Genomic DNA, 26,000 nt, shown 5'->3' on the forward strand with positions numbered 1-26,000 from the left:
TTGGGCTATAGTTTTCTTTTTTCTATTTTTTAAAATGTTTAATGTTTATTATTTTTGAGAGAAAGAGAGAAAGAGAGAGAGACAGAGAGCAAGAAGAGGAGGGATAGAGAGAGAGGGGGACACAGAATCTGAAGAAGGATCCAGGCTCTGAGCTGTCAGCACAGAGACTGATACGGGACTCAAATTCACGAGCCGTGAGATCATGACCTGAGCTGAAGTCTGATGCTCAAGTGACTGAGCCACCCAGGCGCCCCTGTATTTTTCTTTTTTAGTCATGTCCTTTTCTGGTTTGGGTATCAAGGTAATGTTGGCATCATGAAATAATTTGGGAGTGTTCTCTCTTCTGATTTTTTGAGAAGCATTGATGTAAATCTTTCTTTAAATGTTTGGTAAAATTCACCAGTGAAGCCCTCCGGTCCTGAGCTTATCTCTGTTGGGAGATTTTTAGTTACTTATTTAATCTCCTTACTAATAATTGGCTGATTCAGACTTTCTATTTCTTCCTTACACAGTCTTGGGAGATTGTATGTTTCTAAGAATTTTTCCATTTCTTCTAGGTTGTTCAGTTTGTTGGCATATATTTGTTCATAATAACCTCTTATGATCTTTTAAGGTTTTGTGTTACAGTTGTAATATGTCCTTTTTCATTTATAATTTTGTTGATTTGGGTCCTTTCTATTTTTCCTTGGTTAGGTTAGCTGAGGGTTTGTCAAATTTGTTTTTATCTTTTCAAAAAATCAATTATTAATTTGGTTAATCTTTTCAATTATTTTTTGTACTCTATTTCATTTATTTCTGTTCTAAACTATATTATTTTCTTTCTTCTACTAACTTTGGGATCGGTTTGCTCTTCATTTTCTAGTTTCTTAGGGCATAGAGTTATGCTATTTATTTGTTTTTTTTTTTTCTTGCTTTTTAAAATAGGTGTTTATTACTATAAACATTCCTCTTAGAACTGCTTTGGCTGCATCCTGCATCTTCTGGTATGTTGAGTTTCCTTTTCTTTGTGAATATATTTTTTTTTATTTCCCCTTTGATTTCTTGATCCACTGGTTGCTCAGAACAGTCTTGTTTAATTTCCAAGGTGAATTTTCCAATTTTCCTCTTATTGATTCCTCGTTTCATGCCATGGTGGTCAGAGAAGATACTTGGAATGATTTCAAATATCTTGAATTTTAAAGACTCGTTTTATGGTCTAATATATGATCTATCCTGTAAAGTTTCATGTGAGCTTGAGAAGACTGTGTATTCTGCTCTTGTTGGTTAGAATGTTTTGTATATATCTGCTAGATCCATTTGGTCTATAGTGTTGTTCAAATCTGCTCTTTCCCTTATTGATTTTCTGTCTGGTTGATCTATTCATTGTTGACAGAGGGGTATTAAATCCCAAGCTATTATTGTATTACTGTTTATTTCTCTTTCTGGCTTTGTTACTTTTTGTTTTATATATTTAGGGGCTTTAATGTTGGGTGCATAAATATTTATAATTATTATATCTTATTGATGTTCTGACCACTTTATCATAAAGTCTATTTTTTTATTGTTACCATATTTGAAATTCTTTTTCCATCCCTTCACTCTTAGTCTGTGTGTATCTTTAAGGCTAAAGTGAGTATCTTGTAGGCAGGATATTGTTGGATATGTTTTTTATACATTCAAACATCTTGTGTATTTTAATTGGAGAATTTTATCTGTTTACATTGAAATAAATTATAGATAAATAAGGAATTACTGTTGACATTTTATTATTTGTTTCATGGTTATTTTATAGATCCATTGTTACTCATTTATTATCCTGCTGTTATTGTTTTTTTTAACGTGTTTTGATGACTTTTGGTATAGTATGCTTTGACTTCTTTATTGTGTTCTTTTGTGTAATTATTGCAGGCTTTTCCCTTGTGGTTACTATAAGGCTTACATAAAATATATTAAACTTAAAACACCCTATTTTAAACTAATAACAACTTCAGTAGAACTCATAAACGTTACACTTTTACTTCTCTTCGTCCTCACATTTTATGTTATTACTGTTAACAGTTTACATGAGTTTAATATTGTGCAACTACTAACAGATTAGTAGTAATGGTATTATGGTTATATGGCTATATATATGTAGTTATGGTTTTTACTGCATTCTTTTTTTAAAAATTTTAACCTAGAAGTTTAAGTGGATTACAAACCACTCTTGTTACCATATTGCAGAATCTAACTATGTCTATGTATTTACCATAACTAGTGAGATTTACACTACCTTCTTATGTTTTTATGATACTAATCAGTGTTCTTTTACTTATACTCATAGAACTCCCTTTTTAGCATTTTTTGTAAGGCAGGTCTGGTGAAAATGAACTCCTTCAGTGTTTGTTTGTTTAAGAAAATCATTATCCCTACTCTTTTCTAAAAAACAGCCTTGCTGGGTATAGAATTATTGTTTGACAATTACCTTCTTTCAGTGTGTTGAATATGTCATCCCATTCTTTCCTGGCCTAAAAAGTTTCTGATGAGAAATCCTCCAGTAGTCTTATGTATGTAGCCTTCTATGTAACTTAACTTTTTTCTCTTGCTGCTCTTAAAATTCTTTCTGTTTCTTACTTTTGACAATTTAATTATAGTGTGTCTCAGTGTAGCCCTGGACTCAGGTTCAAACTTTTTTGGGTCCCTTGGTCCTCATAGATTTGGATATCCATTTCTCTCCTCAGGTTTGGGAAGTTTTTCTGTCCATTGTTATTTTAAATATACTTTCTGTCCCTTTCTCTTTCTCTTCTTCTTCTTCTCGAATTCCCATAATGCAAATATTGTTTTCTCTTCATTTCATTGTGGTCCATAATTCCCACAGGCTTTCTTCACTCTTTTCATTCTTTTTTTGTTTAGTTTTGTTCTCTGACTAGATAATTTCCAATGTTGTATCTTCCAGGTTGCTGATTCGTTCTTCTGTATAGTCAACTCTTCTTCTGAAAGAAAGTAGAGTTTTGAAACTTTGAAATTCTATTTTTCAATTCAGTTATTGTATTTTTCAACTATAGGATTTCAGTTTGATTTTCTGATGGTTACTGTTTTCTTGTCAAACTTTTCATTTTGTTGATGCATTATTTTTTCTAATTTTGTTTTATTGTCTGTCTGTGTTTCTTGTAGTTTGTTAAACTTCCTTAAGAATATCATTCTGAATTTTTTGTCTGATAGTTTGTTGATTTGCATCTCTTTATGGTCAGTTATTGGAGCTTTATTAGTTTATTTTTGTGGTCTTATAATTACCTGATATTTTTATGATCCTTGACTTTATATTTGTATCTGCACATTTGAGTAATCAAGCTCCTCTTCTAGACGTTACAGGTTTGCTTTGACAGAGTTTTTCACCAGTCAGCTCCACTTGTGTTTCTGGGTGTTACTGCTGATAATGTCTTTGAGCAAGTGAGTACTGCGACTATGATCTATTTTGAGGCTACCCAACTATTTGAGCTCTGAGAATGGGGATAAGAGTTGTGCCAATGGCTGAAAAAGTTGGATAGGACTGCTGATTTGGTTTCCTACCCAAGTGAGCTATAGGATGGACTCTGTGTTTACATGGATTCTCTGGTCAGATTTACCAAGTAGTCAGGACTCAGTGCTATATTCAGTAGTAGGTAGGGCCATGAATTAGCTTTCCTGCTCTGGCAGGCAACAGGATGGGATCCAGGGCCTATACTGCTCATTATTTGGTGACCCAAATCAGTCCAGTGTATACTAAATTCCCTGGTCAGGTGAGGCTACCAATTTTACTCTGCAGATGGGAGAAGCTACATACTGCCATCTGTTCAAGTGCCTCTGTTGAATGGGATATTCAGCTTCCCATGTGTTCTGGTTAGGTTCCCTGCTCAGACAAGCTTAAGGCTGTTTTCGGTTATAAGCGGGGCTATGAATTAGATTCCCTGCCTGGGCGAAGCAACTTCAAAACCAGTAAGACTCTTTGTTGTCTTAACTCAAAGCTGTACCCCAAGTTAGGGGGTAGGTTAGTTTCCCTGACTGAACAAGGCCATTGGCTTTGCCCTGCAAACTATCAGCTCTGCCCACCTCTTGGCTTGAATGTCCCTGGGCTGCACAGTTTCCAGGAATTCTCTCCAGCTCTCTGGTAAGATAGGGCTGGAAGATACTTCCCACATAGTGGGTAGGGCTGTCTCCGCTCCCTTGCCTGGGTTGGACAGGAAGAGGCTGCTTCAAGCCACTCTCAATTTCCTAAATAGGCTCTCAGGTTTGGAGGGGCCAGGAGCTACTCTCAGTCTTGGCTATGAATCATTATTTCTGCCTGTGTTCCATGCCTGAGTCCTGGGACTGGCTTTGCTCTGTAGGGATGAACTCTGCCCCCTGACCCCTCCTCCCCGCATACCACTGGGTCAGCCCTCCTTGTCAGATGGAACCAGAAGATACTTTCCATAGCAGGTGGGTCTGTGATTCAGCTCCTTCCCTGGGTGTAGGAAAACTGGGTGCTGGGGCCAGCAAAACTTTTTCTTGAGGATCCAAATCACGCAGTTCTTTACCCCACCAGTTCCTTGGTCAAAGTTCACCACCAACTTGGATGAGCAAAACCACCAATTGGGCACTTCAGGTAAGAACTTGGTCTGTCAAGATCAATGTGTTGGCTACTGCAAGCCCCTCCCCCTTCTCTGACATAGTCATATTCCCAGTGGTTGAGCCCCACTGATTTCTGTCCCTGTGGTGTAAGATCAGGGTAAAGGTTTCAACAAAATGACCCACAGTTCTGGTGGGGATGCTCGCTGTCCTCCCTGGATTCTTTTTTCCCACTGGAGGAACCAGAGGCTCAGGGAAAACCTTTTGTGTTGGCCTGGGGGATGGGGAGTGCAGCCATTTGCAGTCACTTCTCTTACCTTTCCAATGCAGTCTGTCTTCATCTCTTTGGTGCAGGGGCTGGTGCTTGAACATCGCCCAAGTGTTCTTGGATCTTTTCAGTGGTGTCTTGCTCCTGAACAGATGTTAGTTGTTTTTCTTGTGAGGGGAGTAAGTCAGGAACAACCTATATCATCGGCTTGGTGATGTCACTTTGTAACCGAACCAACTTGAGTTCATGCCATGGTAAATCAGAAACTGGACCAGGTTGAGTTGCAGCACAAAGGAAACTTTATTTGCAGCAAATAAGGAGATCACAGAGAACAGCTTCCAAGGCTGAGAACTCCTTGAGCAAGAGTGAATGGGTTCCTTTTGTTTAGGGTTAGGATGAATATTTATAGAGTGAAGCTTTGTCATGGCATGTAGAGGCAGGCATAAGGTCCCATACATGTCTTAAGGAAACATGCCTATGCACACATGGTATATTATATAAATGAGGCTTGTGCTCCTCCTTGAGCAGAGATTTTAGTATTATAATGATATAAATAAAAGTAGTCTTTGGTCATTCTAGAGGTCACTCCATAGTCCATCCGTACAGGTGTGAATTAGAAGTTAAGTTCAAACAGGTCTGGGTGGTCTGAGTAGGCTGGAGATCTTGTCAGGGCAGTCGCTATTACTTGAGGGGTGCTTTTGCTTTCCATTTGCCTGAGTTAAGAGATAAGCTGGAAAGAAGAGCTTAAGGAAAAATGTGGGACAGAGGTCAGTGAGTATAAGTAGGTGGGCAGTAAAGGTCAAACGGTAGTATCTGGCTAGTGACAACTTCTCTTTGATTTTTAAGTATAGCTCTTGTTTCATTTGTTTTAAATTATTGGGTTTTATGGGGTTTACAGTATACTTTTTTTTATTTACTATAGTCTACATTCAAATAATGTACTCATTTCAGTACAATTTGAAAAATTGCAACAATAATTTTCTATTCTCCCTGGACTGTCTTTGTGTTGTTATAAAGTTTATACATTTATAATTCTCAAAATATTCTATTATTCTTGTATTCAACAGTAAATTATGTTTTTATTTTTAATTTTTTTAACATTTTATTTATTTTTGAGAGCCAGAGACAGAGTGTGAGTGGGGGAGGGGCAGACAAAGAAGGAGACACAGAATCTGAAGCAGGCTCCAGGCTCTGAGCTGTCAGCACAGAGCTCAACACAGGGCTTGAACCCACAAACCATGAGATCACGACCTGAGCTGAAGTCTGACGCTTAACCGACAAGTCACCGAGGCACCCCAACAGTAAATTATGTTTTAAATGAACAATAAATGAGAGGAAAAGTCTTTGAAAGTTACTCTTATATTTTCATGTCCAAACTTCTCCATTCCTTTGTATGGATTTGAATTTCCATCCGGTAGTATTTTTTCTTCTGCCTGAAGAACTTCCTTTAACATACTTCTGCTACAGATTTAATGGTGATGAACTTTCTTCCTTTTAACTGAAAAATCTTTATTTACCCTTCACTTTTAAGGATATCTGTTAGATACAGAGTTTAAATTGATAGGTTTTCCCCCTTTTTTCACTTAAAATGTTGATCTATTATCTTTCATTGCTTCTAATGAAAATGTATCTCTCATTTTTATCTTTATTGTCATGTATTTAATGTGTATTTTTATTCTAGCTGTTCTTCAGATTTTCATTATTTTTTGGCTAATTACTATATGATTACAATGTGTCTATGTATGATTTTATTTGTGTTTGTCTTTCCTGGTATCTATTGAGCTTATTACATCATTGAGTTTATTGTTTACATCTATTTTGGACAATTTTCTGTCATTACTTCTTCAATATTTTTCTGATCATCCTTTTAGGACTCTATACTACTTACATAAGAACATTTTTAAGTGACCCACAGATCACTAATTACCCTTTGTGTTTTCTTCAGCTACTTTTCCTTTTGTTGCTGTGTCATCTGGTTCCCTGATCTTTTCTTTTTCAGTGATTGATATGCTCTTAAACTAAAATAGTGAATTTTTAATATCATATGTTATATATTACAGCTCTAGGAATTTTATTTTGTTCTTTTTGTATCTTTCACTTTTTGGCAGTGTGTTCCTATTTTCCTGCAAATATTCAAGCACATATATTGAGAAAGGTATTCTTTTTAATGTTTATTTATTTTTGATAGAGAGAAGGAGGGGGCAGAGAAAGAAGGAGACAGAGGATCTGAAGTGGGCTCTGTGCTGACAGCAGAGAGCCTGATATGGGGCTTGATATCACGAACCATGAGATCATGGCCTGAGCCAAAGTTAGATGCTTAACAGACTGAGCTATCCATGTGCCCCCAGAAAGCTGCTTTAAAACTCTTATCTGATAATTCCACTGGTTTTGTAATTATTGGGTCTGCTTATATTAATTGGTTTTCCTCCTGACTGTGGATCATATCTTCTGCTTCTTCACATGTTTATTGAGCTTTGATTGAATACTGCAAATTGCTGTTGTTATTTTTGGGGGGTATATAGATTTTGTTGTTGTCTTAAATAATGTTGAATTCTCTCTTTTTTGGTGCTAATTTAAGTTACTTTTTTATTAGCTTCATCTTTTTGAAAATACGATTTTCAGTTCTATTATGGCCAATCTAAAGGTATTTTTACTATAGTGTTAGCCTATGTCATGGCTTCTCTAAGATCTATGCTATGCTTATCACTCAAGACCTTTCAACATTTGACCTCAAGCCTCTATTCTAACCTTATCATCCATTGTCCTTTTAATGCACTTAGGCTCCAGTCAACCAGGTCTGTTGTTTTGCCTATTCTATTGGGTCCTTATTCTTTTGGGACCTTTTGTCTAAAATGGCCTACACTTTTTTTCTGCCTGTTTAAATTACATCCTTCTTTCCACTTATAGACTATATGTCACTATGAAGCTTTCATTGATCATCTACATCACAAGTAATTTCTTCTTTCTCTGTTTCTAAGTTTCTTGGTTTGATCCTGTCTTAATTTGTCATATTTTGCATTATAACTTTTTGTAGCCAAATTATTTTACCTTTCTTAGACTTATCTTACCCATCTGTAAAATGAGGGTATAGCATGGCTAGATTTCTCAGATAACTTGTAAGACTTGTCTATTATAATGAAATATGATATTGTGTATGAAATGTTAGTATCCTGATGATCTTATCACCTTATGATGCTGTATTATCCTTGATTGACAATATCTGGTTGTCATAAGCATTTGTAATTCTTTATGTTTTGACTTTATTCTTCAGATATGATGGCCCTTTTATTTGCCCACTATACATCTGCCAATTCACAGTCAATCCAGTTATTTTCTACGTGTGAGGAAATTGTGAACAAGTACAATCATTTAGGTCAAATGCCAAAACACATATTCTTCAAGCATTTTGACATGTAGGTGAAACTACATTTTGTCTTGAATTATGTGGATATTTACCTTAATTATTTAGATTTTTTCTTGTAGATGTGGATTAAGTAGGTAAGTAACCTGAAGCTATTCGTTAATGTGTATTTATTAAGTGATAGTTTTCTAAGAGCATATTAGGTGTTTTGGGCGAAATAATAATAATAACCTGAACCATATTAATGCTTACTAACATTTGTTGATGCTATGCCTTGGTCCAGGCACTGTGCTTAAGGTTTTTACATACATGAGCTTTTTAATCCTCCAAGAAAAGGGTGGCTTCTATTTTATCCCCATTTCTTACATAAAGAAATCAACACTTGGTGATGTTAAGCAATTTTCCCAAGATCGTACTCTCAACCCTCGTTGCCCATTAGAATCACCTAAGTGGCTTTTAATAAATTACCACATCCTCTTATGTCCTAGACCATTTAACTCAGATCCTCTGGGAGTATAACCCAGGCATCAGTATTTTAAAATATCTTTCCAGGTGATCCACATATGCAGCCAGGGCTGAGAATCACTATTTTAGAGCCTCTATTTTATCATTTATAAAAGTTTATAAAAGGCAGTTCCTGCCCAGATGAACTTATAAGTTAATTGGATAGGCATCCAGAGATGAAACAATAAATAACTAGTACAAAGGAACTAGGTGGTTACAAAAGTAAACACTGAATTATATAGCCTACTATAAGAGCAGCAGAATTTGAAAGAATATAACTCAATTATAATTCTTAAGTGTGAAAAGGGTTTGAATATAAAGAACAACCAAATGCTTTCTCTCTAACAGAACAGGAGATGCTTTTAAATTGCAGACAAGATTATGTCTAGTGTAGGAAAGTGTTTCCACATTCGGTTAGACTGAGGGGCATAGGTTGTCTTCAAGACTCTTAACATAGGGTATTTTTTAAAATGATTCTACTCAAAGGCAAGGCATTGGACCGAGTGACCCCTCACAGCCTCTCTCAGCCCAGGAATTTTGTGACATGCATTGGAATGCAGACAGCTCATCACTGTGAAGAAAATGAAACAGCCATTGTGTTGCTCACCCAGACTGCTTGCCTCCTCCAGCCATCTCCACAAAGTTGCCCTAAGCCATCAAAGCATGTTTCAGTTCTGGTCCTCAACAGCAATATTCTGAAGAACAATAGTGTGGTATCTGAGAATAACAACTCTACCCCCTACTCATCACAGCAAAACCATCTGTCTAAGCATTCAACATTATTACAAGTTTGCACCCCTTCAGAATAAATAAGTTAGACCGAGGAGGCTGAGTAATCAATGTCCCATAGACAGATTTTAAATGAGTGATGGAGATCCATACATGTTGGGGAATGTATCCAGTCCAGTGGGACTGGTGAATAAACCCAAGGAGGCGTCACTGTGTATAAAAGCAACGGGCACCACGGGCATATTGAACATAGGTGGTAAAATAAAGCGGAACTTCCCAATGCTCTTCATTTTCACCAGCATTGCCCCTGTTGTGAGGGTATGCTACCTAATCCATGCCACACTTCTCTCGTTCTCCCTTGTAAGAGCTGGCCACCTAGTGCAAAATGTGCTAAGAATACACGGGAAGGGCGGCAAAGACTGCCGAAGGAAGCGTGGGAGGCAGAAGATGAGGAATATGTATAGGAAATGACTGTAGACACATCTGATCAAAATGTAAAATCTGACATTTATCTGTTTGCAATGCTGCAGAAAGGTGGTCTTGCCAACCACGGATGGGCCAGGAAGCAGTGGTTTTTCTATTAAGGGTAAATAAAATGAGGGTAAAATTTTAAGTTGAGGAATTTTTCTGTTGCTAGAAGGCAAATTACTACATGCAGTAGTACAAAAGAACAGGGGTAAACAATACAATATGCTGTGAATTGCGAATGCATGTGTGGTAATGTCATGAATATATTAACTTCCTTCATTGTCAAGGCAAGTGACAGAGGCTGCCTGAAATTCAGAGAGGAGCCGGCTGTCACTCTGCAGCTCAGACACTTGGAGTCACATCTCTCCTAATAACAAAGTCTATTCTGTTTACATTTGACATGGCGAGCAAGGGGTGGTGGGTTGCTTTTTTATAAGAAAATGAATGAAGGCATGAATGAATGAAAGAGTGAATGAGTAGATGTAGTCCCTCTACCCAGTCCATCCTGAAGCCATCAGTCTTCCCCGTTTGGATGAAAACAAATGATCTCTGACAGGAGCACATTTAGATGAATTTTTTTTAATATTTCTGGCAATGGGTTGTATTTATTTATTTTAACTATGTCAACATGCTGCACATTTCTGAGTCTGGGTCCCAGTGGTGTTTAATAAAAGAAACCTGCAAAGCACTGCAGTGTCAGAATAAGGGAGGGAGGAGATTGTATATGAACAAACGGAGAGAAGGGAATTTGAGGATGATGTCGGTGAGGGTTGGTGACAGGTTAACATTAGTTCTGGTTGGGTTGGAGGGCCTGGCTATCTGTCTGCTTCCCCTATCCTAATGCATAACTGAGGTAGGAAGGTAAATATCCCATTGTGCTTAACAGCAGGATCCGGAGAAACGTTCAGAGTGAGGGAGGGAAAAGAGCCAGAGGCAGATTATTAGGTTGGAATTAAAATGCAGACGAGATTCATTAAATTGTTGACCCTCCTCCCCACTCCAAAAAAAAAAAAAAAAAAAAAAAAAATTCATTGCTTGCTATCTATCTATTTATCTATCTTTATCTATCTCTATCTATACATATAGATACAGATATCTATATATGTATATCTATCTATACGTATAGATAGAGATAGATAGAGTTATCAGGTTGCCATATTAAATTGGCAGCATTAGAGAGGAATTATTTGCACTGATTAATAAGTGAATGTTTTTACCATTATGATCGTGGCACCTGCTAGTTATGTCGACATTGAAGAGGCTCTCAAACTACAGTGTTTCCAATAATAAAGGTACCATCAGCTGAAAGTTGTGCACCAGTGTCAATGCAGGGACACATCATTTTCTTACACAGTTGTGATGTTTAAAAATATTGCCACAATTGCTCTTGCCAGCTCCCTCTGCACCCTTCCCCCAACTCTTACCTATGTATTGTGCACAAAAGCACATCATTGACTCACTTAAGTAAAGCAAAGGAAATTTAGGGTCAAATTGGAAAATGCTGAAGAGACTGAATTCCAGAGCAGGACTAACATGCAGTTTACCATTTCGAGCCACATGATATGAAGTGATTTCAAAACATGTGTTATTCTTCCTAGGTTCCAAGAAAAATGGCAATTTTATCCAATTTGGGCATTTGCCAAAGGTGCCATTTCACCAAATGTAGCTACGGTCATAAAAAAGGCAGCTTCAGAGTAGATTAACTGGCTTTGCTGTACTATAATGGTGCTTTAAATGAGCAATTTGAGACAATTAACCTGGAACAGGCACTTCTGAGTGCTTTATCCCTTTAACAGTTTTGGTTCTTCAAACAAGAACAGAGAAAATGAAAATTGGCTCCTTCCCATCGTAGAATCTTCTGTGTAACTTTGTGAATATGCATATGATCCATAAGGAGCGTGTAATGGGAAATCTAAACTATGTAATTTGGAGATGTAATACTCCATCAACCAAATAAAATCATTTAAAAAATTAATGGGTATTTATGTGGCTGACTTAAGATAAAAATGTTCTCCATCTTTTGGTAATACTTAATAGCTCTTCCCTTGGATACAAAACACATATTTTTCATCTATGTACTTATTATTTACTCTAAAGTATGGGAGGGAAAAGATCATTTGGAATTATATGGAATTATTAAAGTATTAAGATGCTTTCATACACTATCTGGAGATACTCTTCTCTCATTATATTTAAAAATAGCTAGGCAGAGAACAAAAACAAAATGAATCTTGCTAATCAAAAGGAAGGAAAAGATTTAAGAATGCATTTGGAAAAATTTTCTAATTTCAAGCCACACAACAAATATTTGTTGAGTTCCTACTGTGTGCACAAGATGAAGGATGATGATATAGAACAGATCAATTATAGATATTATCGTTATGAATGCACTAATCTAGAGATGGTGTATGGGAGGGAGTGGAGTCAGAGTGACTAAAGACTTTTACAGGGATTGAAGGGCCCTGACTGTATTGCAGGGGTAAGCCAAGCTAAAGAGAACTATCCTAGGAAAAACTAGTATTTAAAAATCATTGCTGGGACATTTGGAATTCTTAATAGAAACTCTAGGAAGCCTGAGGCATCTTTGCAATATGGAAATGGGAGGAAAGAAAATACCAATTCCTGCCTGGGAACTGACCTTTCCTTAATGATGTGCGACCCTTGCTTCCGTCCCTTGAGGTTTCACTACCCACCAGAAACATTGGGAAGTCTCCTCACTGCATGGTCTGAAAGGGTGGTGCTCAAGGAAGCAAGCACAAAAGCACAGAAGGATGACAGATCCTTTGAGAACAACCAAACACTATGTATTCTGTAAGAAGTAAACCACAGTCATCTAAGTTTCAGGATTTTTCCATGTTGCTTAATTCAGCATTTATTCTCAGACCTTACCTCGCTTGACAGTTTTATAGCATTTAACCCAGTAGATCCCTCCTTGGAACTTTCCACCCTCGGCTTCCTGAATACCACTCTCTTCTAACTTATTGATGGATACTTCTTAGATTCCTCTTCTGGATCTTTGTCTTCTTGACCTCTAAATTTTGGAGTGCCCCACTCTCATTCTCTCACATCTCTTCTGTCTTCACGCTGTCCCTGAGTCATCACATCCAGGCGCATGCTGCAAATGCCATGTTATTGACACTCTGCTTTACATCTTTAACCTCAAATCTCCCTGGAGCTCCAGAGTTATATATCCATCTGCCCACTCAGTATCTCCCTTTGAACGTCTAGACATCTCAAAATGCACATGGCCAAACTGAACTGAACCCAAACTTTTTTCTCCTAGTTTTCTGTCTTGGTAAATACGACCACCTACCCTCAGTTTTTAGGATGAAAACCCCAGAGTTAGTTTTTCTTCCCATGGAGTTCAATTTTTGTTCCGAATTTGGAAAGTGAAGATTGAAGATTATTCTTTGCACAAAGAGAATCTGAAGTATCACACCCACCTTACAGGTTACTTTCTCTCTCTTCTCAGCAATGGGTTGCCTGACACACCCCATGCATTTGCAAATAGCTGGTGGGCACATGGTGGATTTAGACCCCAATAGATTAGACACAGCTCTTGCTGTCACGGAACTTACATTTAATACCTGACGAGACAGATGTAAGCTAATTCAAGGGTTGGCAAGACAACTCAGTGTAATTTCTGAGTCTTACAACTCAGTATAATTTCTCTGAAAGGGAAATGTCTCAGAGATAATGGCTGGTCTCCACTCCTTATCCTTTCAGATTCTAAACCATATACCCTCTGAGGGCCCATCTTCAGATCTGTAATTCACTTGGAGGAAAGCAGGGACAGAGAAAAGGTTCAGTTAAGCAGGGAAATGTGGTGGCTCAGTTAACATTTTTCAGACTGACTATTGACTGACTATTGAAGTCAGTGAAGTTGGGTGGGGTTTTCTCTGTTTTCCCGAATACTTATGAAGACTTTTCTTTTTCATCTTTTGCATTCACTCAGCATTCACTGGGGACTTATTTGCAAGGACTTAGATGCTAGAGATTAAACGATCATTAAGGTAGACTATTCTGTAGGAGTTTAAAAGTCTAATCAAGGGAGAAATAAGGAAAGAAACTGGGCAATGCCAGGGCTCACATACACTAAGTGAAGATGGGGGACATACATTGGTGGTATAGACTGTGCCACCTGGTGGGCTCCAGGCAGGTCAGTAAAGAAAACGATGTTTATCCTCTGGTCTGGGCAGTGGGAAAGCAGGGACAATGGCAAGACAGTGTGAAGCAGCAGGGCCTACTCATTGGGCTGAGATTCTCAGCTTGAACTGTGAGGCATGTTCAGAGGTGAGATAAGGATTAGGTCACAGGGACCGGGTGTGCCAAGCTAAAGGGCTTGGCCTTTATCCTATACAAATGGGGAAGACAGGGAAGGCTTTAACAAAACCATAATGTAATTAGATGGTCCCCTCTGCAGATCACTGTGATAGCGGCATGCAGGTGAACTGGACAGGATTAGCAGGGGGATAAACCTCCTTGGAACGTGACTGAGTATAACCAAACCTGGAACTAAGAATTTAGCATTTTCACATGTGTAATGGGCCTTACTTTTTGTCTGTTTGCTTTTGGGCCTTTATATGTTTTCCCGTTATTAGTTTGCTTATGAAATGTCAAAGTCCATGGCCACTTATGATTTGACGTGGAGTAAGTTCTATAATCTGTCTGGTGTGCTTTACCTATCTATACAGCAAAGCAGAGAAAATACTACTTCTCTTATAAAGCTTTGGGGAGGACTAAGTAAGTTTTTACGTGTAACAGGCTTAGCCATGACGTGTGTACTGTGTACAATGAAGTCTAAAAGATTGTGAATATTATTTTAGCTAAACATTGAAGCTCATCAATAAGCACATGTTTTATTCCACCCAGGGCTGGGAACATGGCCGTCCTTATATTTTTCAGGCCACTTGGTTTCTTACTACTCTAGTAGATTGTAGATTATTTGAAGAAGGAGAAGGAGGAAAAGGAGAACGAGGAGAAGAAGAAAGACATAATTAGCATGCTAATTCCCAATGTTAACTCTCAATCTGGAGCTGGGAAGAAAATTCCCAAATGAAAATTTAGAATGCTGTTAATGGCAAAGTGCAATTCTGGATTGGTCCATTCACACCATTAAGTGAAATAGTAACTCTCTTTGGCCATGAGCTATGGAAAGATCGTGGACACACCCAGAGACACTGAAGGGGCCTGGTGTCCTTCAGGTAGATGCCCTCTTACTAGATATTTTGACTTTGCTTTTCTATTTCAGGGTTTGAAAAGCTCATTCTAAAGCCTGCTTTCCACTAATAACAATTCCTGCTCTTTTTAAAATACAACAGCAATTGCTATATTGCATGCTTTGTATCTACTCACTTAAATCTCACTACAAATCCAATGAAAATGGTTGTTATGTAGTGCCATTATTATTTACACTTTACAGGTGAGGAAACTGAGGCAGAACAAGGTGTTTTTTGATGCCTAGCCTTTGACTTTAAAGCGTTAAGGAGCTTCATCACTTTACTATGCTGATTTCTAAAAATAGTATCGAATATATACACTGGTTGCTCAAAAATCATGTAGAGGTATCCCTTGTTTTTTTTTAAAGTTTGGGTTCAATGCCTCTTAGCTTTTACAAAAGGCCTACATCAGTACCTGTTCACTAACTGAAAGAAATCCAAAGAGAATTTTTCCCTTTTACAAAAAAAGGCGAAAAGTGAAAATAGCATTCGGTGTTGCTCCTGCAGGAGAGATTGTAGAGGAAACAGGACACCCTGGGCAGTGAGGGTGGCACCGCCCAGCTCCTTCCCCTGGAAACACACATAGCATCTCAGCACCAAGCCACCAAAGCCCGAAACTGTGTCTGTGAGCGTCTGTGTTTTAGTTTGATTCATTTTGGGCATCCGTTAGCGAGATGCACCCTAAGGTATCAGAAAAGCCTGAGAGAGGTCATTTTTGTGTGTCAGGGAATGCTCGAAAAATTTTCCATACAAATTCATGGTAATTACTTCTTAACTTTACAGTATTTTGCCCTACAAAAGGTTGCAAAGGAGCACTACTTTTGGAGAGCCTGAGAAACCTGTATTATTTCATTTATGGGTTCACTGAAGAATGGTTACCTCTAAACAGGAGATACTCATTTGCACCTTACACAAACCCACTTAGTTAAAAAAGATAGTATGCTCTGAAAACGCTAGCGTGTAGCCAAATATCAAAATTAGAGGTATCAGCATGCTAAGTTGAACCACCCCTTAACCTATTGATTACTAAAACAGAAGAAAACAGCACCTTTTCAAGTTTTTTCCCCCCCCAGAGTAATTGGATTCAAATTCACATCTGTAGCATTAAACTAGTGTTTTCAACCTTTCTTTCCTCCCAACTGTTTAACCTCCATCTACATCTCTGGCATAAATTTAAGCCTTTATTTGTGAATATTCGGATAAGCACTTTGCCTCTAACGGTATTGTTCAGGGCCCGGCATCATTGTTACAGCTGTAATTGTAACTATCAAGACACAGTTCTTTGTAATTAGAAAGTCAAGATGGTATTCAGCAGTATGGCAGCACAGGCTTACATTTGTTAGGCTATTAGAAAAAAAATGTTTACAGAGAAAACAGTGTCATTGTTTAGTGCTCTTAATTGACCATCTGCCTGGTAAAGAAATGTCCAAAGAAGGATAAATAAGACTATAGTACACTTATTTATTTATTTTCTTTGTGCAGTGAGGAAATTAGGGAAAGCAACAGCAGAGGCAAACCAGAAAAGACGTTGCTAAATCAGGCTGCAAGTGAAATCATGTCATGCGTGCATTTTTTTTTTCAGCGTCAAGACAAAGACCTGTGGCCTCGTCAAAGTTTGTTGAAGCAAATGTTTCAGGTTGCCCCTCAAGTTCCAGGACGGTATGGTTCCCACCTCGATTTGCCCCATTCTGTCCCACTAATCCTCTGCACATGGCCACTTTGCTCTAACCTCTTGGCTGTGTTTGCCGATGCAGTTTCTACAGATAGATATTTCCCCTCTGTACTTTTGATTCAGTCGGTTCTATTCTACTCTTCTCTCCAATCTAGGGAAATATTATTCATTCCTTCAAGAGTTGGGTCAAGAATTTCTCCCCATCCGAAACCCCTCTATCTTTTTCTGACCATGCAAGAAGACAAAAATCTCTCCCTTCTCTGAACTTCCTATAGCACTGTTTATTTTTCCTTTCACTTGGCAGTGGAAACTAACCTGTCTGGTGATGTTCTTCTGTTGTGCTTGGAACTGTTATTTAAATTCAGCATTGCCATTTGCATCCTCATATGCTTTTGTCTTGACTCTCCCCTTAGATTATAAAATTCTCTTCCTAGAAGCATGTCTTATTCTTCTTTGAATTCTCCCCAGAATGCCCATAAGTTTTTCCTATTTTTTTTTTAATTCCAAAAAACAAGGTAGCACTTGGGGCCCTGTGAAAGGTCTGTCATTCATCTTTTAACAAAGCCAAACAAACTCAGGCTGGTTTGACCCCCAAGACATGTTTCAATTCTCTTCCATAAATACACGGAATACCGTTATGTGTACCTATTGTGTGCTCAACTTGGTATTAAGCTGTGGGATGCAGAGAAGAATCACATGTGGTTTGTTGTCTCAAGGAACTCACTTCCAGGAAATGGTCTCTGACGGAGTCATGTGTCAGGGAGAAAGGGGTGCAGGGAAAACAGGAAATGCATGAAAATCCGAAGGAAGCCTCTTGAAATTTGATTCTAAATAACGAGAGTTCCTTTTGACAAGGGCTTTACTGTAGTCGCACAAAAACCCTGGTTCACATTTGATGGGCTTATTCTTGCATTGTGTCACATTGGCATGCATCTTACTGAAAAGGCTACATCAGTCGTTCTTGCCAGGACGGAAAACAATATGTGGCACCCAGGACAGAGCTGGTCCCAGATTCTGTAATTTGGGTCCTATTCCGTGTCCAAAAAGCAAGGAGCAGCTGGTCTTGAGGAGATTATCTGTTGTGCTATATGGATGTCCTTCTGCCTAAGGTCTGAATTGAGTTTCCTCCCAAGACAATGAATGACCGGGCTTATGCTCTGGGACCTGTCTCTTCCAGGATCACAGATGGAAGCCCCCATTACAGCCACACACAGATTCACCACAATATGGAAACCCTTCAAGCAGGAAATGGAACAAAAACACAAAATATGACCTGACCCAATACCAGAGAACTTTTTTCCTGCCTCAAATTCTAGTGGATAATTCTGTTTTTCTTCTCTCTAGTTTTCTGGAGACAACAGAATCTGGTTCACTAACAGATATTTTTTAAGACTTTTGCAAATATCTGTAATACCATCTCCAGTTCAGTCTTTTTCCAACTCAGCTGTTCTTGGAGCATTTTATACACTTTATACATTTTATATATGGATATATATATATATATATATATATATATATATATATATATATATATATATATATAAAATACTGGATAATGCTTCCACTACTGACTAGCTATAATTGACTATACCTGAATATAAATTACTATGACAGGTATGTTTTTACTTTCCGGCTGCTCTGTTGTCTCAAGCTGTTAAAAGCCACAGGGCTTTTGCTCTTGTTGTGCATACCTGGAATGTTCTTCCCAGGGTAGCCTCATAGCTCACTTTCTTTCTTTATATTAAGTTTCAGTTCAAGTTTTGCCTTATCATTGAGCTCTTCACAATCTTCCTATGTAAAGAATAACCCTGTACCCAAACCTGTATGTGAATCTCCTACATCCTATATCCTGTACCCTGCCTAAATGTTCTCCATAGCTATTAATACCGTCATAGCTATTAAATTGTCTTTCCTGTCTGGACTTAAACCCTCCCACTATCTCTGGGGGCACATTTTCATTCTCAATAAATATTCATTTAATAAACTCACCCTTTTCCAGAGATTCTTACCTTGTGCCCGTACAGAGATTGCATAAAGCACAGAGTTCCATAGAATTTCTTTCTGGGCTTTGGATCCTATGGGGGCCACTTAGCAACCATGGGACCATGAGAAAGTTGATTCCCTTCCTTAAGCCTGCTTCCTTAACCTCAGGAAAGAGATAAAAGTGTCTACATCTTTGGAGCAGAGGTGAGGATATGATGAGAGAGGGTTAGGAAAACATCTGTCTCCCACAGCAGGCCTCCAGTATATGTACCTTGCTTTCTCACTGTCCCTTTGCTCTGTTCATGCTCTCCCCTCCTAATATCTTCCTTCCATCTCCTCCTTTCTTTTATCCTTCTCTTCCTCACTTTTTTTTTTTTTTTTAGTCCTTCTTTCCCTTCTTTTCCTGCCTCCCTTGTGTCTCTCTGTAATGTGCTTCGGTAGCTCTCTCCAAATGTGCACACACATGTGCGTGCACACACACAAACACACACACACACACACACACACACACACACACACACACACTACTTGTATTCCTTTTCAAAAGGTTTGCCATGAACTTTCTTGATGAGCAAGTTTGCTTTCCCTTGTTTCTCAGCCGGGACATTCTGCAGTTCCTTAGTTTTTCTCAAGTAAGAGACACATGATAGAATACTCCTTTTTGAGGCATTCCTGGATAAGGCTGTTCTCTTCTTCCCTTATGCTGTGTTAAGAGCACATCGTCTGAAGGGATGCATGGAACACCACGTATCCACGTTCCTACACATGTATTCAGGGAGAGGTTATCATTGCTTTGGTCATAGGGAAAACTTAACACAGAGGTTTTTCAGTATTGTGGTGATCTTAAACCAGGTCAAAGCCCTTCCTTTATTGGGCTATGAGAGGGCATTATTTCCTGTATTTTATGGTTAGAAAATGAAAACAATTTAGAAAACAGATTGGCCACACTGAAATACAACCACACAATCCTCAGTTCTTAGAATATATGTCTGGAAAATAGCAGATACTGGCCTTAATGAGGGTTATGTAGAAACTCAGAGACACTGACTTAACCAAATAGAAGGGGGTGGGGGATTGTCAGGCTCACAGAAAAAGAGGTGCAGATCATCTGGGACTGGTACTGTGACTTAATGATATTTTAGTGATGGCTGTGGCTTTCCCACAATCCCTTGCGATCCAGGCAGGAAGAGGAAAGAAGGGGTGAGGTCTTCTTTTCAATGGTCCCAACTCTCCTAGAGCTAGTTACGTCACTGTTCTCTCAAATGCAGAATTTCCATCTCCTGCAGTTTGATTTGGCTCACCTGAAATGAGCTTTCTACTCCTGATTGTATCTGTATCCCTTCCATCCCAAGTCATCCTCTTACTATCTGCAAGTCCTGAAGTCCTTTACAGTTTACTAGTAGATCCTCACCTCTAGCACAGAGCTGGATATAGAACAGACACTGAATACCTATTTGTGGACTAAATGAACAAATTAATGAGAAGGAAGTGCCATGGTTTGATATCTGCAACACATAGATTGATTCACTCCTAATTCTCTTCTTTTACCTGTCAAGTGTTTTAATAAATTGCAGAAGCAGAAATGATTTTAAAATTCAATACCAATCCTGAAACTGATCCACAGGTATTTATTAGAGGAACAAATGAAAATTGAGGAACACTTAAGTTCTGATGATTCTGCACTAACATTTATAAAATCACTTATTTTATATTACGCGTTATGTTAAGCCATTAAAAAAATTCACTGAACCCCTATAAAAGCCCAGTGAGGCAGGTTATGTCATACCACTGTGATATGGTTAGGAATCTCCAGGCCATTCAGAGCCTGTAGAAATTGGAACACAGATTCCAAACTGGGGCAGTCTAAACATTCTGTCCACATGCATCCCGCTAGTCTGTTGCCTGCTGCTTGGTATCCCCCACAGCACCTCATGCCAACTGCATTGCACTTGTAGATAGATAATACTTGGACGAGGAATGAAGGAGGGAGCAGTAAGAGGGATAAGAATGAATGAATGGCTTTCTGGAAAGCCAATGTGTAAGTTCTCGCTTACAGTTTACTGCCTTATTAAGATCATTGTCTTATCATCTTGAGATTTCAGAATTTTTAAATTTCATTCCATTGAATCAGCGGGTGCTCACACATCCCACAAGAGTTATCAGACCCAGTGGCCCTTGCAAGTAGCTGGAGAGTGTTTTTGCCATGGGATATTTTTATCCCTTGTCTGAGGAGATCAAGGGAACCTGAAACCATGTCAGAAACTAAACCAAAAGAGATACCTAAATTAGCAGTGACCAAGCAGGTCTGACATTCTCACAGATCTTTAACGTTTTTTTTTATGGAAGTCTGTCTGGAGGCTGGAGAAAACAGCAACACCCCAATTCTGCTCACACCAGGAGGCCTTTGCCTTTGCTGTTGCCTCTGCCAGGAATGCTCTTCCCTCAAACCCCACAGGATCTGGACAGATCCCTAACTACATACAGGGACCTGCTCAAATGATCCCTCATCCAGTAAACTTTCCCTGACCTCATTTGTCACTTTCCACCCTGTGACCCTGTTTTGGTTTTTATTCAGAGCCATCATTACCTCGTGAGAGGCCGTATATTGATTTGTAAACATTTATCTCCTCCCCGCTAGAATGTCAGATGTCTGAGGTGGGACTTGAGTCTCTGTTGCTCATCTCTGATTCCCAGCACCCAGATTTCTTGTTAGCTTTTCAGAGCTGTCCCCCCAAATATCCACTGAATAAATGAATTAATACTTTATTTTTTTAAGTTTTTTAAAATTTACTTATTTTTGAGAGAGAGAGAGAGAGAGCGAGAGAGAGAGAGCATGAACGGGAAGGGGCAGAGACAGAGGGAGACACAGAATCCGAAGCAGGCTTCAGGCTCTGAGCTGTCAGCACAGAGCTCCATGTGGGGCTGGAACCCATGAACTGTGAGATCACGACCTGAGCTGAAGTCAGAAACTTAACCGACTGAGCCACCCAGGGGTCCCTGAATGAATTAATACTTTAAACAGAATGCTTGCATTCTCATAAGAAAGATGGCTACTCCATCCACCTACCGAAGGCTAATGAATTCTTAAGTATTCTGTCCAAGAAGTGTCTAGCTTCCTGACAGGTCCTGCCTCTCTTTGCCTTCATCACACCCTACCCCATATTTTAGCTGAACTAGATTCCTTTCAGTACCATCAGCATTTCATGGCATGGATTCAGGAAGCTGTTCTGACTCACACAAAAGAGTATCTTAAGATGGGAAAAGGCTCTTTCTATCTTTGCTGGGTGATGGCATAAGATCTTTATTAGGTCAGCGCCTTGTACGAACCACAAGCCTCTTAGGGAGGTAATCTGTCCAGCTCATCCTGTCACTCTTCAACTTAGTGCCACTCAGTAATGATGCGCTCTAGCTGTCATCTCTATTATCCTGGTGCAGTAAAGCAGCCACCTCCTTCCATCTCCCGTTCGTTTGGAGTCCAGGTTAGCATCTTCGCTCCAGTGTGCTTGTTAAGTTGCATCTGAGAACCCATGAAGGATGAACCATCCAAATAGTTATCAGGTGTATCTTGCATGAAAGAGCATGGCAGTTAGTGGCAAATTCTACTTTTGGTTTTCATGTGATGACAAAATCCAACAAACTTAATATCAAAACAGCAACACAATCTTGTTGCCATCATTTGGGAAAGGTTGCAAGATTTATAGACTCGTGTAGTCAAAGCCGCAAGTTCGTACAATGAGATGCTGCCCATCCCCCAAATCTCTTTTATCTTCAATAGATCTTGTTTTAAAGGTACCTGCCCATTTATTGTGGATGACAGACTAATAAAATGAAGTCATTTTAATAAACACTGTATCTGAATATCCCATCTTCTAATGTGACAATGTGAAATTTCACCACTGGAGGAAACATTTAACATTCTGACTATTTTAATACTTTTAATAAATATTTGCAATTCCTATGATAAAGCATCCCAGTAGAAAATGCATTTCCTCCAAAATTTATGTGGCTGCTGGCAGGTGGCCATTTTCTAATTTTCTGTCTCACTTACATACATTTATTACAGATTTCTAACTACCCCCTTTTGCTCTTTGACTGCCTCGAGCATGCTGTTTCCTCTGAGTAGGAATGTGTGTGGTTAAAATTGAGCATGGTAAACAAGAGCTTTCCGGTTTGCAAATTGGAGGGTTGGTCATCTCCCCTTGGGGGGTCCCTTAACAACCATTTTATTCAGCCCCACAGTACATTGGAATCAAGTCTTCAGGATGCACATGGAGCTTGAGAATCTTAGTTCCTCAACAGAGTGAAAGATTGAGGACAGGCATGAGGGTGGGATTAAGAGGGGGGACTGGGTCATTATTCTGGTCTGTTCGCCCTTCGGTTTACTCATGGAAGCCAGGAGAATTTGCAAAATACTTGTTAGAGTAATAAGGCTTAGAGAGATAGTAAAATTCAGGTTAAGTAAACCATACTTTAAATACAAAGCAAACTATTTAAGAAAATTCTATTGTGGATCTTCTTGAAGAATAAACAAATAAGTTTTGAAGTTTGTCATGACCCTTTGATGTACATTTTTAATCTTTGTTAGACACCTCCATGTAAAGTTCTTGCATACCCCTCAAACATTTCAAAACCAAGTTTGCCATTCCTCCTACTTCCTGTCCCCTACCTTCTGACACACTCAGAATTGAATCCCTTATCTGTATGCCTGATCTCACTTAAAGTTATTGCCATTCCCTAATCAGTCAGAACAGAAATATGAATCTTTTCCAGGCATTTCCCTTTTATATTATCCCAAGGCCTTCTCATATTACCTATTCAATGTCCCTTACCCCATTTCCTCCTTCCACTCCCACTGAGGCTGCCCTAGCATAAGTGCTTATTACTGATAATCACCATTATGTGTTGTGAATCGTTTAATCAATGCATTGTCTCATTTAAACCTTCCAGTAGTCCTTTTAAAAGTCAAGTGATAACAGCATCCCCATTTTACAGACAGAAGAAAGCATTAAGTCTCGGTGACTTGCTGAGGTTACTCAGTGAGGAGTTTCTAGTGCTGGGCTTTGAACTCTGATAATCTGATACCAGATGTGAAGCTCTGAGCTAGTGGGCTCCCCTCTGCTGTTGTAAAACTTCACTACTCTTCTCCTGTCTTGTTTTATTCTGCCTCTCCTATTCCTCCTTTATGTTTCTGCCACGGACTGAAAATATGGGTTCATGTCACAAACTGCGAAACCTCTGATGGGTGCTTGAAGCAGGGCTTTGCTGAGCCTGTCCACAGCAGCGGGGAAGCCAGAAACCTCATGCCCATCATTTACTCATTCAATCATTCATCCATCATTGGTTCCTTCATGTCATTTATTTGACAAATATGTGTTGACCACACATTGTGTAGCAAGCACAGTCTAGGTCCTGGGATTATTGTAAAGATAAAAACCATCCAAAATTTTTGCCCAGTGGATGACAAGTAAGGAAATAGTGATACAATATAAGCTTGGGTAGTGGTCAGCACTGTGAGAAAAGATAAGGCAGAGTCAAGAAGCGGGGGGGGGGGGGAGGGGGGACTTACGGTTTTAGACAAGGTAATTGGAAAGGCCCTCTGCAATGAATAACATTTAAGTGTAGACCCAAAAAGTAGATATGAAGACACACTCTGGGCCCAGGGGGGAAGAGCATTCATGAAAACCAAAAAAGCAAGTGCAGGGTGCTTGAAGCAGGGCTATGCTGAGCCTGTCCCCAGCAGCGGGGAAGCCAGAATGACTGGAGCCAGGAGAGAGTGCTGGGAGAAGAGAGATTTGAGGGACCTTCTAGGCCATGGCAGTTTCTTGGGGATGACATTCCTTTTCCTTTCACTCATGCACCTATTTTCAGCCTTATTTAAAAGGGAGTAATATGCCACTAGGCTCTACTTGCTGTCTTCAAAATAGAGTATGCACCTTACACCTTCCATGACTTTATCCATGCTGAAGGCCCTCTTCTCTGACTTCTGAAATCTTCCCATCATTTAAGGCCTACATCCAATGCCACTGCCTAAATTAATTCTTCTCTTAGGTTCTCTTAGGTCCCATCCTACTATAGCTCCTTCTTCAATGAGGAAAAGGATGGGCAATGTTGTAGAAGAGCTGTGGGGTCAGGATGCCCGAGATCAAAGTCTGCTACACCTCTTGTTGGCTTGGGTCCTTCAGACAACCTTAGTTTGGTTTCACCAGTTTCAAAATACAGCAGCAGAGGAACAATCTCCTAGGGTGTTCAGAGGAAGGAGTGAGATTATCTTTGCCTATAGTAAGAATTCAATCAGTTTTAGCTTTAAACTATTTCAAAGGACTTTTGGGATCCCAGGGCCCTTTTATTGTAGCCCTATTAATATGCTCTAGTATTATGCTTCTACTCAGTTATGTGTCTGGGCAAGACTTTCAGCATCTTGAGAGCAAGGACCATATCCAATTTACATAGTGTTGCTTTCAATGCCTTTGCATGAAGTAGGTGTTGATAAAACAGGTCAAAAGAATTTATTATCCAAATCAATTTATGTGCTTCATGTAAAATAGTTTAGGACACAAGGACACAAATTAGTAAAAATTAGTGAAGGATTTTGTAAAGTCTACAACCAAGCTTTCCTCCCCCCCCCCCCACTTTTTTTTAATAGTGGAGTTGAAATAAAGGGCTTAGGAAATACAATAAAACATATAATCAGAGAAGATTTTGTATCTAAAATGCACATAAAATGTCTACCACTAGATTTTTTTAATAGAAACTTATCAAAATGGAGAATAGGATGAAATAGAAATTTTACAGAAAATAGGATACAGATTGCAAATAAACAAATAAAAAATCAAAATCTTCTATAATTAAGGGAATAATGTTAAAAACTTCAATGAAATAACATTTACACTCACTAGATTGGTAAAAATGGAGACGTTTGATAATAACCGACTGGTGGTGAGGATGTGGACCCTTGGGAATACATAGACACTTCTGGTGGGGATAAAACTTGATATGACCATGTTAGGAAATGATTTGGTGCCAGTTTGTGAATTTGAACATTTGCATGCCTTATGGGCCAGCAGTTCCACTTCTATTTATATGATTTAGAGAAACTCTTACTCATGAGCTCCAGGAGATATGTATAAGAATGTTCATAGAAGCATTGGTTATAAGAACAAAAACCTGGGGGGAGCCACCCTAATGCCCTTCAACAGGATAATATACGTTATAGAGTGAATTGTGCCCACCCTCCCAAATGCGTATGTTGAAGCC

The 26,000-nt window shown here is 38.9% G+C and overlaps 1 long non-coding RNA gene across 1 annotated transcript in view; it reads left to right on the forward strand.

The window, feature by feature from the left end:
• The window catches only part of LOC147582504 (uncharacterized), a 181,479-nt gene that overhangs the window by 148,275 nt on the left and 7,204 nt on the right, over positions 1-26,000 (forward strand). The window contains exon 2 of the long non-coding RNA XR_015248735.1: positions 16,674-16,750. This is a non-coding gene — a long non-coding RNA (uncharacterized LOC147582504). The remainder of the gene's footprint in view (positions 1-16,673; positions 16,751-26,000) is intronic.

The sequence above is a fragment of the Puma concolor genome, chromosome A3, assembly GCF_028749965.1.
Source record: "Puma concolor isolate L17-30 chromosome A3, mPumCon1.1.hap2, whole genome shotgun sequence".
Classification (NCBI taxonomy): Eukaryota; Metazoa; Chordata; class Mammalia; order Carnivora; family Felidae; genus Puma; species Puma concolor.